A 12,660-nucleotide genomic window follows, 5' to 3' on the forward strand; every position below is an offset into this window, starting at 1 on the left:
TCCATTCACCATCTGAGCATTTAATCAGGGAGCTTCAGCAACACCGCAACAACTACAGCAAGCCAAATGGGACCGGAAACACACACATTTTTGTTAATTTAGTCCTATTTCACATTACGTTAGATGTGTTCCTGCCCAACCAGGGTGACAAACAATTGACTGTTATAAAATGTCATGGAAAAGTAAGGGAATTTTTACACGAGGATGCCAGTGGGAACCATGACACGGTCTTTTCATCTGGAGAAGATGAATGTACACGACCCCCTGTGTCACTAAGTTAAAGTCCTTTTGATTGTGTTAGTTTATTTCATCGTAGTTAACTCACATCTAATATTACAAATGCATCAGTGAATGTTGGTATGGTCCACTGGTTTTCTGCTAACACAGCTGGCCATTAAAGCTGTATGGCAGGCTGATGGGGCCATTAGAAGTGTGTGTGCGTGTATGTGTGTGTGTGTGTTGTAGGATAGGGACGCAGGTGCTCCGTGGGCTGATATTACCCAGGATGCTCAGGGTGGGGGGGCGTAGGGGTTATGGGGGGGGAAGGAGGCTCTCTGCGGAGCTTGCAAACACACCTGTGATCCCCTGCTAGCACGCTCGCACACACACCCGGCCCCCCAAGCTCCTGCGCTGCAGCACGTTAATACACACTCTGATAAACAGGCTAATACTCGCATCAGCAGCACTTCACACACCATTGAGCACAACACACGGAAATCAGTGAAGCCAACACGTGGCACTGTGTGTGATGTTGTGTGTGTGTGTGTGTGTATGCATTGCAATGTCTTGTGTGTGTTTATATATGTAGGTGTGTCAGAAAGGGCAAATCCAAGCAAGAATAATATGATTTTTTTTATTATTTTTGTAGTTTAGGCCAACATTTTGCTGCATAGGTTCATCTCTGATATCTGGGGATGCGACAGACTGCATCAACCTGGGTCCAGCAAGCAGCAATCCTAAGAATCCATTCACATTTAGCCACACCATGTGTCTCGGGCAGATCTGATCTCAGAACTAATATAAATGAATCATTCAAAACCGGTGATGAAAAAGTGTGAAGCTGCTGCAAAGCTGGTGCAGATGATCCCTAATCAGTTTGACCTTTGATTCATCTCTGTGTATGTAAGTCCTTAAATGTGACTTATCCATGTATTTGTCTTAGTTTATTGATTATCTATAATGTATGGACAGCATAGTTAACTGAACATATCAGCTACCAGTTTACCAAGTCATTCACCACCACCCTCTGCACTGCAATATGTGCATGTAGCCTGCGAAAACCGAGGCACAATGCAATCAGATGTCTGTTCCGGCTGAAAGAAACACATGCAACGCAACAACATACGTCGAAGAAGCAGATTGGGGTCAAATCCTCAACAATTCTACTACATGTAGTTTGACATTTGAGATTCTCAGTTTAAGTTTGTGCTTCCTTCAATGGAAGTCATCCAAACGGACAGTTTCATCATGATTTTTGGTCAATGATAGGCACACAGAGAGAGAGAGAGAGAGAGAGAGATGGTGAAAACACCCCCCAAACAAACACCCAAAGATGAAAAGAGTTAGAAAACAACCACATCACATCTCTTTTCAAAAACAAACACATAATTATGGCGGCCCTGCCCCTGCTGCATTAGTGGCAAGACTGGTGTTTTGATGTGCACCTCTAAATCACATTACACTGAGCCAGTAACATTTTTTATGCCCGTAAAAAGACATTTAAAGCCAATCCCTTTAAGAGGACAAGAAAAAAACAATTAAAGACTAATAGCTTCTAGAAGTCTGGAATCTGATAATTTAATGTTCTATCTATTTCAAGTGGTAAACAGCTATATTTGGTGTAAATATATAAAAGTTTCGAGTTTGTTTTTGAACAACTTGGAGAAATTATTGATGCATGTGGTTTACCATTGTTGTTTCTCTACAACTGATAAAAACTTTCTGGAAATCATATCCAACACACTTTAGTCCAGTGTACTTAAATATGTACTTAATCTACTACAATGACTGATGATGAAATGATTCCAATTGACCTACATAGAGTATTTGATCTTTATCTAATGTGAGTGACTTGCAATCTGCTTGTGGTGAAAAACTAGTCATTATTTGTATTATTAGGTTTCATCTAGCCCCCCCCCCCCCCCCTCCAAAAAAAAAGTCAATATGTACTGTGCACATATTGATTTGGGCAAAACATAGCATCTCATGTGATGTAGTTTGAACTGGGAGGTTGGCGGCAGGGCCAAATCCGACACTGATTACTTGGCTTTGGCGAGTATGAACCTCAGCACCAGCCTACCAACAAGCAAAGGTGAGAGTCAATGAGCTATTAAGGCATTCTGTGATTACATAAGGCGGCAGTGGCTTCATTCACGCTCTGTAAATAATTGTGTCATTGCACAGTGAGCTCGCTTCACCACTCTGGATTTCACACCATGTCCAGCACTTCTTTCAAAAGAAACCAAAACACAGAATCGATTCAGAGGCAGCGATGAAACCGTTTCTGAAAAAGGTGCAGTGTTTAAGCTCACTGAGCATAAAGGTATAAAGGTGTTTCACCAATAACTAAAACTTCTTGCATTGTACAGGGACATTATCTAACTTACAAAATCCAAACACAGTTCTAATTTTCAGAGCGGCAAAATTGGTGAAGCAAAAGCGTTCCCCAAAAATCATCAAACTATTTTTATATTTTAAAAAAAAGAGTTCATTCTTACTTGTGGAGAAAACGACTCTAACCTTGTTTTTGCTGCCAACTGGCAAAACTAATTTTGTGTAAACTTTACCATTTACTAATAATTCTGCACCACTGTACCATATCCATAACACAGAGGATGGATAAGTTACTGGACCACAGGTGAATTCTTTTGACTCTTTAGTAGTTCATGTAACCTCGGTGTTAAGCCAAACGAGCCATTGAGGAAGCACAGCTGTCCAAGTGGCTGTGGGCTCTTGACACCAGCTGCAGACTCTTGTGCAGAAAGAGCCACCAGGTGTCAGGAATTTCACGCTCCTTCCCTCCTCCACTGGTTCCCACTGCAGCCTGCTGAACCATTACTGGGTTGGATTAACACCGGCTGTTCTTCCTTGGTGCTGCCGTGGGCCCACAGCTCAGCACTCCTTATTGCTTATCGACTGGTGCCATCTCCCTCGTACAAGACAGAACAAAGTATGTTTGGATTCATTTTCAGGTTTACTTTGAGACACTTTTTGCAACCTTTCTTTGGTGAAGGGTGTGAGCTGTTTGCAGAGCTGTTGATCACAGTTATTTCCTCTGTCTCGGCATAATTTCCTCCTCATTTTTCACGATTGGTTTGTTCTTTACTTGTTTCAAGTTTTGAGGTATCAGTGTCTAACATTTGTGCCTTCACCCCAATGCAAACAAGGTGAATGGAAACTTTTTAAAGAGAAGTGTCAGATACAATTTACCAGTAATTTTAGACAACCCACAGAACAGGCTGTCAATAGTTTTTACTCAGCAGCATGTTGCGTGGTTTAGTCAGAATAACTGATATCTAATTTTTTGGAAAGAGATGTTGCTGTTGATTTTTTAAAGAGGAATGGTTTTGACATTTTGGGACATACACACATTTGCTATCTTCCTGAAAATTAGATGAGAAGGTCAAGTCCATTCTCATGTTGGTCCAAAGCTACAACCAAGATCACATGGCGGGGTCATGAGCCGAACAATGTCTACGAGCGATGATTTATGGTTTCCTGGCAACCTCAGCGATGACGAGACTTGTGTTCATCAGCTAGCTTTAGAGGTACTGATTTCAGTCCAAGCAAAGCTAAAGACCTGTACATACTCCGCAAGAACAGAGAAATTTGTTCTCTCTCCCAGGGCTGCAAGAAAAAAATGACGTCATTCTTTTCTTGCAGCCCTGGTTTGGGAGTTCTTGCGGCTTGTTCTTGACACATCATCTGGATAGAACTTTTTTCTCATGTGGTGTCCCAGAACTATTGTGTGATTGGTCAGAAATTTGAAGTGGGCGTGGTTAATGCAGATAAGTGGACATTTCTTAAGTATGAAATGTCCTGGCCAGAACGAACTTTGTTCTTGTTCTTGCCACCTCGAGAAAACTAACAAATGTCTCTGTTCTTGCGGAGTATGTATAGACCTTTACTGTCTCCTGACTTTAGAGTTGTACCAATCTTCTCATGTAACTTTCAGTAAGAAAGGAAATACTATTTCCCAAAATGCCCGTCTGTTCATGTAAGTGTAACCTGCATGGTGTTCTATTCAGCCTCTACGTGTTCGAGTGGTCAGTTAGCCACCAGCAGTAAATGAGAAAAGATGTTGTTTATGTTGTTTGGGTGAACCAACCCTTTTTGTACTTTTATCAGAACAGATGCCAGCAACCATTAACCCAGACATTATATTTTGGTAGATTTGTGTCCAATAGAAATACTTGGTACAGTATTAGGAATGTACTAGATGTATGAAACAACCTTTTTTCCTCCCCCCTCCTTCCTTTGTCGTTTTCTCCTTCCTCCTCCTCCTTCCTTCCCTCCCCCTTTTCATGAGTGTGTTAAGGTTAACTGGGATGTAAACAGATAGAGGGAGGCCTTCAGAGTAGTATTTATACCTCCCCCCCACCCATGATTTGTGTTCATGAGCATGTTCATATAGACAAATACAAACACACACAATCAGACCAGGCAGCCATACTTGCAGCCCAGACAACTGCTAACAATTACAACAATTAGCGGTTCGGCATTGCCAGCCAACCACACTGCCTGTTTATAATGTGATTGAACACAAATGTCATAACAGAGAAGTTTTGAGACAAACAAGATGCATTATTAACATGATGCCTGAAAGTCAGGTCTGTGCTAAACTATGGAAAAGAGCACAATGGGGGTGGATTTACAGACGTTTCAGCACATTTGCTGAATCCTCTGCATGTTAACAGGAGGCTAAAGACAAAATCAAGAAAGAAGAGGTCAAATGAGTGTGTCATGACACAAAGCCTTAACGGCTACAGCTGGATTTAGCAGCTCTAACTGGATTAAATGCAAACTAAACTCGCAAGTGACTGAAATAAGGTTAGTGGGCATGAACTAAAGTGTGTGTGTGTGTGTGTGTGTGTGTGTGTGTGTGTCATGACCACTGTCTTTAAGAAGGCTTAAAGTAATGATGCTTGAGTTTCATTTAGCTGCTTCATTTTCAGGATCCTGGTATTCATGCTGACTCACTGTCACACTGTCATGTGCAACACATTAATGTAACAGCAACGTGATTAATAACACCTGCGTTTCAAAATGTGACAAGTCAATAGCTGTATTCAAAAGCACCTACTAGATACTACTGACACCACCAGCATGAGGTATGTACTCTATACTGCAGGCTGCTTTCAATAGTAGCATGCAGCATGAAGCTGTTCTGTCTGCCCGTCATGCACACATTGTCACAAGATAGTTCAAAAAATATATTTGTATGAAAACTAACGCCAGCTGCATATTACAAATCTGAATACAAATATATGACTTTATATACTGTAATATATTACAAACATTGAAACACACTATTATTAGTTATTAAAACGATTATTGATGCAGAAAAACAAATAATCAAATGTTTTATATAATTACTATATTAATAAGTAACAGTGACTTTTCAATAAATCCAAACTACAAGGGAAAGGTATGAGCTTTGAGGCTCCATAAACTTCCATTACATTGGTAATTGGTAATTAGATCAAAAAAAAAAAAAAAAAAATCTAGTGTAGCTGCAGGCAGTGCAATAACATATGTGAATATAATATAGCAATACATGCAAAATCAGTGACCATTGTAAAAATGTTGCTCATTTAATGTTTCGGTATCATAGAGGTAAACCAAATAGATTGTTAGAAAGGTGTCAACCTGGCAAATAACATATCTCAGTGTGAAGATGTCTCCTGCTCTGAGCTACTGACCTCTGAACCTTTACCTCAGAGCATGTTTGAGGGCTACATCATAAGGGGCTACACACATGGACCAACTGTTATAGAGAGCTCTAATTCTTCAAAAACTACAATTCCCTAGAGCTGCACCATACAATTAAATACAAATTGGCACGTCGGTTGTAGTTTTTAGTTTATAGGGTCGCAAATAGGGTCATAAAAAGATATATCAAATTAATATATCACACATCTAGTATGCCCAAACCAGTAATTACACTGCATGATGATCCACGTTAAGAAGATATTGGTGTTGGTTTGTGCATGACTGTTTCTATGTGTCAGCCCTGTGATTGACTGGCAACCAGTCCACGGTGTACCCCACCTCAAAACAGTAGTCTGTCGTATTGTGGAGCTGTCGAGGACACTTTTGTGTTTTTATGTTGAGAAATATTTAGCAGGAAAGCGGTGACCCTGAGGAAAAGTGGAGCGTCTACAACTCCATAGAAACATTCAAGCTGCTTCTGCTATTAAATATTGAGAAGAAAACATGGATTAAAATGGATGGTCATAGCATCATCATATTGTAGAGGAGCACACGTTTTTGACAGGAAAACAACATTCTTTCAGGCATGGATTGAACATTTTCTGGTTTGCATGCCCTCAAGCGAGGTCTCCCTGTGTTTTTCTGACTGTCCCATCTCCAGTCAGACCAGAGAGCAGCACAATGATATTCATTCAAGATTTTACCATCCTGTCTTGACTCGGAACTGTCTGCAAACTATTATTCTTTAGCACAGCAGGTTATTCCCTGACAGAGACGGTTAAAAGAGGACAGTGCAATCAAGCCAATATGCTACTATATTATATATATATATCCTCCATGTTGGGTTCTTCTTGCTCTCTGTTACCTCAAAGATCAACATTGTCAAAAAACAACTTGCCAAACAATCTTCCCAGCAGATGAATTCACTGGAATCAATAGATTGTAATCAATAGATGTAGAGATTTGCTGCCACTGTTAGGTGCAACAAAAAATGAGGGAGTGCATCTTAAAGTTTAGATTGCCTCCAGCCCCTCTGCGACCCTTAAGGATAAGCGGTATAGACAATGGATGGATGGATCTTAAAGATTATAGAACGCTACAAGTGTCATTGACTGGACCAGATCCCATTTTTAAAACAAGACAAACTGATAAAGAAGATGAAGATCCTGAATGAGTTCAGTGGTCTTATAGTGGATCGACAATGATCCAACTACATCTGTCTCTCTATGTCTGTCCTCTTAAAGCTCTCCTGTCATCTGTCTTCCTGGCATGCAGCAGTCTATCCTACGCTGGGACTGAAGCCTCCTCGGCAGACAACGGCCCTAATTTCATTAATTATAAACCAATATGCTGCTGGCAGCCCCTCTGGAGAGGACTTTACCCAGTGCTGGCATCTGTTCAGCACAAACACAGCAAGGGATGAAGGGATGGAGGGAGGAGAAAACAAGGACATCGCTGACTCCCACCTTGGGTGAAGCATGTTGCTGTGCAGTGGAACAGACGGGGGTTGGAGGAGGTGGTTGATGGTGTTTTAAAAGTTCATGTTTCCAACAAGGAATGCAATGCAAAACAGTTTCATCCAGATAAAGAGAATATGAGAGGAAGTTAATGAAGAAGAAGCCCTTGATCACAAGAGGGAGGACCTTTAATGGGAAAGGAACTCGCCAGATAGATTTCTGGAATTTAACAAGACCTGACCTGAGACTTTCCATAAACTAAACTATTCAGAACTTGTGGAGTTTTCCTTTGGATCTTAATTATATTCAGAAAAACTAGTCAGTACCAGTTTGCTAATTTATGTTTTGCTCCGTCCCAATAATTGAATTTCTTGTTTCTTGTCCCACTTTTCTTTCAGCTTGTGGTGTCATCTCCAATTCTCATTCTACCTGCTTCTGAATGAAATCTTCCCTCTCAATGCTTATCAGGGCTTTCTGTGTGTTGTTGGATGCCACAGCCGATTTCCATTGGTTTAGCTTGTTAAAATAAGAGTCACTGACGCTGCAGATGAGAAATAAAGTGGTTAGTTGTTGTTTTGTATTTGATGTAATAGTCCTTGTGGTGATGTGGAGGCACATTTGCTTCAGCAATCTATATCAACAGCACTACTTGGACTGCCAGAACATACCTAGAACTACTTGGAATTACATCTTATCTATAATCAAGTAAAATGAAATCAGCACAGTAACATTTCCTAATAATAAATTGAGCTTAATAATTTCTTTAACGACTTGTAGGTTCATATATTTCACAGAATTTGTTTCCCACAGCATGCAAGTATGTATTTATGTCTTACTTATTTAATATTGCAATACAGCAATGCTACAATATATTGCCTAAACTCAAAATAGTAATACTTTGAATCTTTACCTTTTCTGGCACACCACCAGCAGACAAACAAAAGACGAAGAAAGAAAGATGGAAACAAAAAAACAGAATACAGAATACAACAGGCTGTTAATTCATCCACACCAGAACTGCATACATTTACACACACACACACACACACACACATGCATTCAAAGTGCAAAACCATGTTACCAAAGTGGAAGCTGTTTACTCCCTCATCATTCATAAATTATACACATAAACACACACATTCACAACACTCCAGATGCACAGGATCACTAGTAAAAGTGTAATGGTTTTGTTTTATTTCTACGTTGCATCAGAATTTAATAAAAGGACAAAATAGTATTAATTGTATCACGATCAAATATGATAATATCCAAGTCTAGAACTATCGTTGTGCTATTTGGTTATCATGTGAACTGTGTAATAGAAAGAATTATCACACTTGGTTTGTAATTATTTTTACCTAATTCTACCTATGTGTCTAATAGCGTAGCTGCCGGGGCCTCGTGCATTTCAAAAACCAACCCACAGCAGTTATGGGAAAAGGTGAGCTACTTCTTCTGTCACAGGAGCAACTTTAATGTGATTTTCAGCTCTAATTAGAGCTAAGTCACTTAGTGTGTTGTAATGATGTTTGGCTCACAGAGCAGCAGACGCCGTCCATCAGCCAAATGAAATATTAAACTGACCTACCGCTGGATGGTGTATGTGTGTGAGTGTGTGTGTGTGTGTGTGTGTGTGTGTGTGTGTGTGTGTGTGTGTGTGTGTGTGTGTAGATTCATATTTGTACTTGCGTCGGGAGACCTCCATAGCACACTGGGTGTCCATTGCTGCCACATACAGTAAACACGCACACAAACAGAGACAGACAAACACGCATACACACATTTCTGACCTACATTCATGATACACAAACAACAGGGTGTCAGGAGGGGTAGGGTAACAAATGTGTGTGTGCTGGGGGTGAAAATCTGCAGGTGCACTGGACCGTGAATCTAATGCAAAATTAGTGTTATCGTCCTGCCAAATAATTCATGATCCCGCAACCGAAATGATAGCAGAATGACTTGACTTGTCATCCCCTCAGTCTTTGTCACTCTCCCCCATGAATCATGTTTTATTCAATTTACAGAAACTAGTAAATAAATACAGCTACAATTTCGGAATTCTCTGGTATGATCCAAAATGACTTTTAGACCTGACTCGAGCCAAACACAGTGTATAAAGGCATTTATATATAGAACCTTTCCTGCAGTTTTACAGTACAAGATGCTTCATGTAATGCAATCAATTACACATCCACAGGTTCTGTTGCTCTGTCTGTTGGAGACTGCCATTAATCGGCAGTACTTTAGTGATGTGGAGGTGTACTCCAGGGTGTGTTAGTACGCTGTGACACCACTACTGAGTGTGAGTGATGGATAAAACACCAATTAGAGGTGCCACACATCAGAAAGTTTCAAACAGGGAGGGCATAGAAGCACTTAAAGCCTTTCACAATCATTGCATCCTCCATCTTGACAGGAGACTTACATTCACATCACAAAGTAAATAAACAATTGCATGTATATGTACGTTGTGATGCGTGTTTTTCTCCAAGAATCAAGTACAAACGATAATCACGATTTAGAACACACTACATCCAATGAAGGAATTAAGTGAGCTGCTAAACAAACAGCAAGGAGACCTGGCTTCATTTTCAGTTCGCTGGCCGGAGCCCAGTTAAGTGTGTTTACTTTATTGTAGGTCAGTGTGTACACACCCACTAACTATAGCCAGGGCCCCGGCATATAAAACCCTAAATAATATGTCTCCATTTAGAGAAATCATCGGGTGTTGCTGTGGAATGCAACACCATTGTGGTGAAGAATTTTCACAAAAGAGCAAACAACCACTGGAGAAAGCCAGAGAAAGGACAGTAGGCTATACTGTTGTTATGTTGGTATGATACGATGTGATCAACACAGATCTTTTATGTCATTTATCCATAATATTCTAGCTGTCTCATATGAGTGCCTGTAATATCTGTCATGTACAGTTTTAATATCTTCTATCTGGTGTTGGTCTAAATAAGGCCGTCCACATCGTTCATCTCCGTTTTGCTACTTTACCATGTCCTGAAAAAGATCCTGATAGAAGGTTTTTCTTTGTCAGCTTATTTCAAGGGTGCAAAGCCAAATGAATTTTTACTTTCATGAATTTAATATTAATGGCTGTAGACTGGTGCTACCAGCACAGATGCTTGTCAGTCATAGCATATTCAGCAGCGGGACAGGAGGCAGTGAGTCTCTGAGTGCTCATACAGCTTAATAAAGAACAGATCGAAGTGGGGCTGGGTTCTCTGTAGGTTACTAACTGGTTACTGGTTGGAGCTCAGGCTACACTGACTGAACCTCTGGCCACTGAATGGGGTTATTGGTGCACCTTATTATACCAGCTTGATCCGAGAGAATGAAGGGACATGATTTAAGATTGATCAAATTCATCTTTTACATGTATTTTGCTCTCGAGCAGAGAGGATGTATATTTGCCTGACACAGAGTCTTACGGTCATTAATAAGATAATTTCATTCAGGTGGTTTTCTATTGTATCTTGTACCGCTATTTTACATTAAAGTCTACAGTGAGCGTTGTTTGCTTTCCCCTAGAAAAGGGTGGTGATGTGTCGCAAGCCAAAGTTCCAGAATGTGCGGATCTGATCTATCAGACCATTGAGGTAAGATAAGATAAACCTTTATTCGTCCCACATTGGGGAACTTTGCAAATTTGCAGCAGCAAAGAACAAGGACAACAGTGCAAAGATAAGTTAAACAACAGGTGCCTATAGAAGTAGAATATGATATTAATAGAATAAAAAGCTGTGCAGTATATCCAAATATAACAAGAGATTGCACTGTAGTAGTAGACCTGAATGAGGATAAGATATTGTACATGAGTCCAGTGTACCTTTCCTTCACACACCGTGGGTGGAGCAGCCGGTCGCTGAAGGAGCTGCCTAGTGCTAACAGAGTGTCCTGGTGGGGGTGGGATGTTCACCTCCACTGAATCCAGCGGGCATCATAGGACCGAGCTGGCCCTCCTCACCAGTCTACCCAGTCTCTTTCTGACACTGCTGGCCCAGCAGACTATTCCATAAAAGATGGCAGATGCCACCACAGTCATAGAAGGTCCTGAGGAGAGGCCCCCCGCACTCCAAAGGACCTCAGACTTTTTAATTAAAGCGTCTGTATTGTCTGACCAGTCCAGTTTATTGTTCAGCTTAACAAATCACCAAACAGCTGTAATAAGGAGCACCTACTCCAACATGCTCCAACAAGGACATAAAAGACGACACAGGTCACAGATGAGACAAAATGTGAGATGTAACAATGTGTGTTGAACTGCTATGGTGCCAGTAGTGGTTACCATAGCAACTTCAAATACAAACAAAACATAACTTTGAATGCTTGAATTAGATGGGCAAGGCTAAAATTTATTTTTCCAGTGCAGTATGGTATGATGACTGGTGAACAGCACAGGCTATGATCTTTGTTCTGTCTGCATAAACAAAAGTTGACAAGAAACACAATTAATAGGAAAGCCTTCCTTCTCCGATAACCTGAACACACTCTCGTGCAAAGACATATACGAACGCTCAAAGCCACATGTCTTAGTTGATCATATTTGTAAGTGAAATCCTATGACTGTTACATAAACAATATGGAGCACAGAGGGAGGTCTGAGCCCAGTAGTCACCTGAGTGTTCACAGACATTGAAGGTGCGTGCTAACATGTACTTTTTGCCCACTCCTGCACAAGTAAGAAAAATTTGCTGTGCTCTGCTAGACCATAAAATGATTTAATCTCTGTTCGTACTAGCGCTTTTGTTGAACCGTCACATCTTACTCGTCACCTTTCCCAGCAAACCCACATCCATTTAGAATAACAGATGATTAAATGGACGAGGGGAAAAAACAGTAGACTGAAACCACAGTGGAACTCAGTAATGGTCAGCCAGGCCCACCACGCCTCAGTAAATGTTTGTCCAAACCTGTTATTTCTGGCATTGTACTGTCTCAAGGAGATCATTTTATTCTCTGAAAGGAATGCAGCAGCTATAAATAGTCTGGAGATGAAGGAGGGGAAATCAGAGATTTGTAGAGTAATTACAGAGCCAGAGTCAAACCCTTGTGTTTCGGCTCATTTTTCATCAACCTCTGTCTCCACGACTGTCTGACTAACTGACCAACTGTTTTTTTCTTGATGGAACATGCACATTTGACCTGATATTTCACCTATTCTCTATGTTTTTATTTACCCTGTGAGCCTCAAGATTTAAAGGCATTTCGGGAAATACACTGTTATGTTATATCCGATCAGAACTTCAACAACAGGAGC

The sequence above is a fragment of the Pempheris klunzingeri genome, chromosome 24 (genome assembly GCF_042242105.1).
Source record: "Pempheris klunzingeri isolate RE-2024b chromosome 24, fPemKlu1.hap1, whole genome shotgun sequence".
NCBI lineage: Eukaryota > Metazoa > Chordata > Actinopteri > Acropomatiformes > Pempheridae > Pempheris > Pempheris klunzingeri.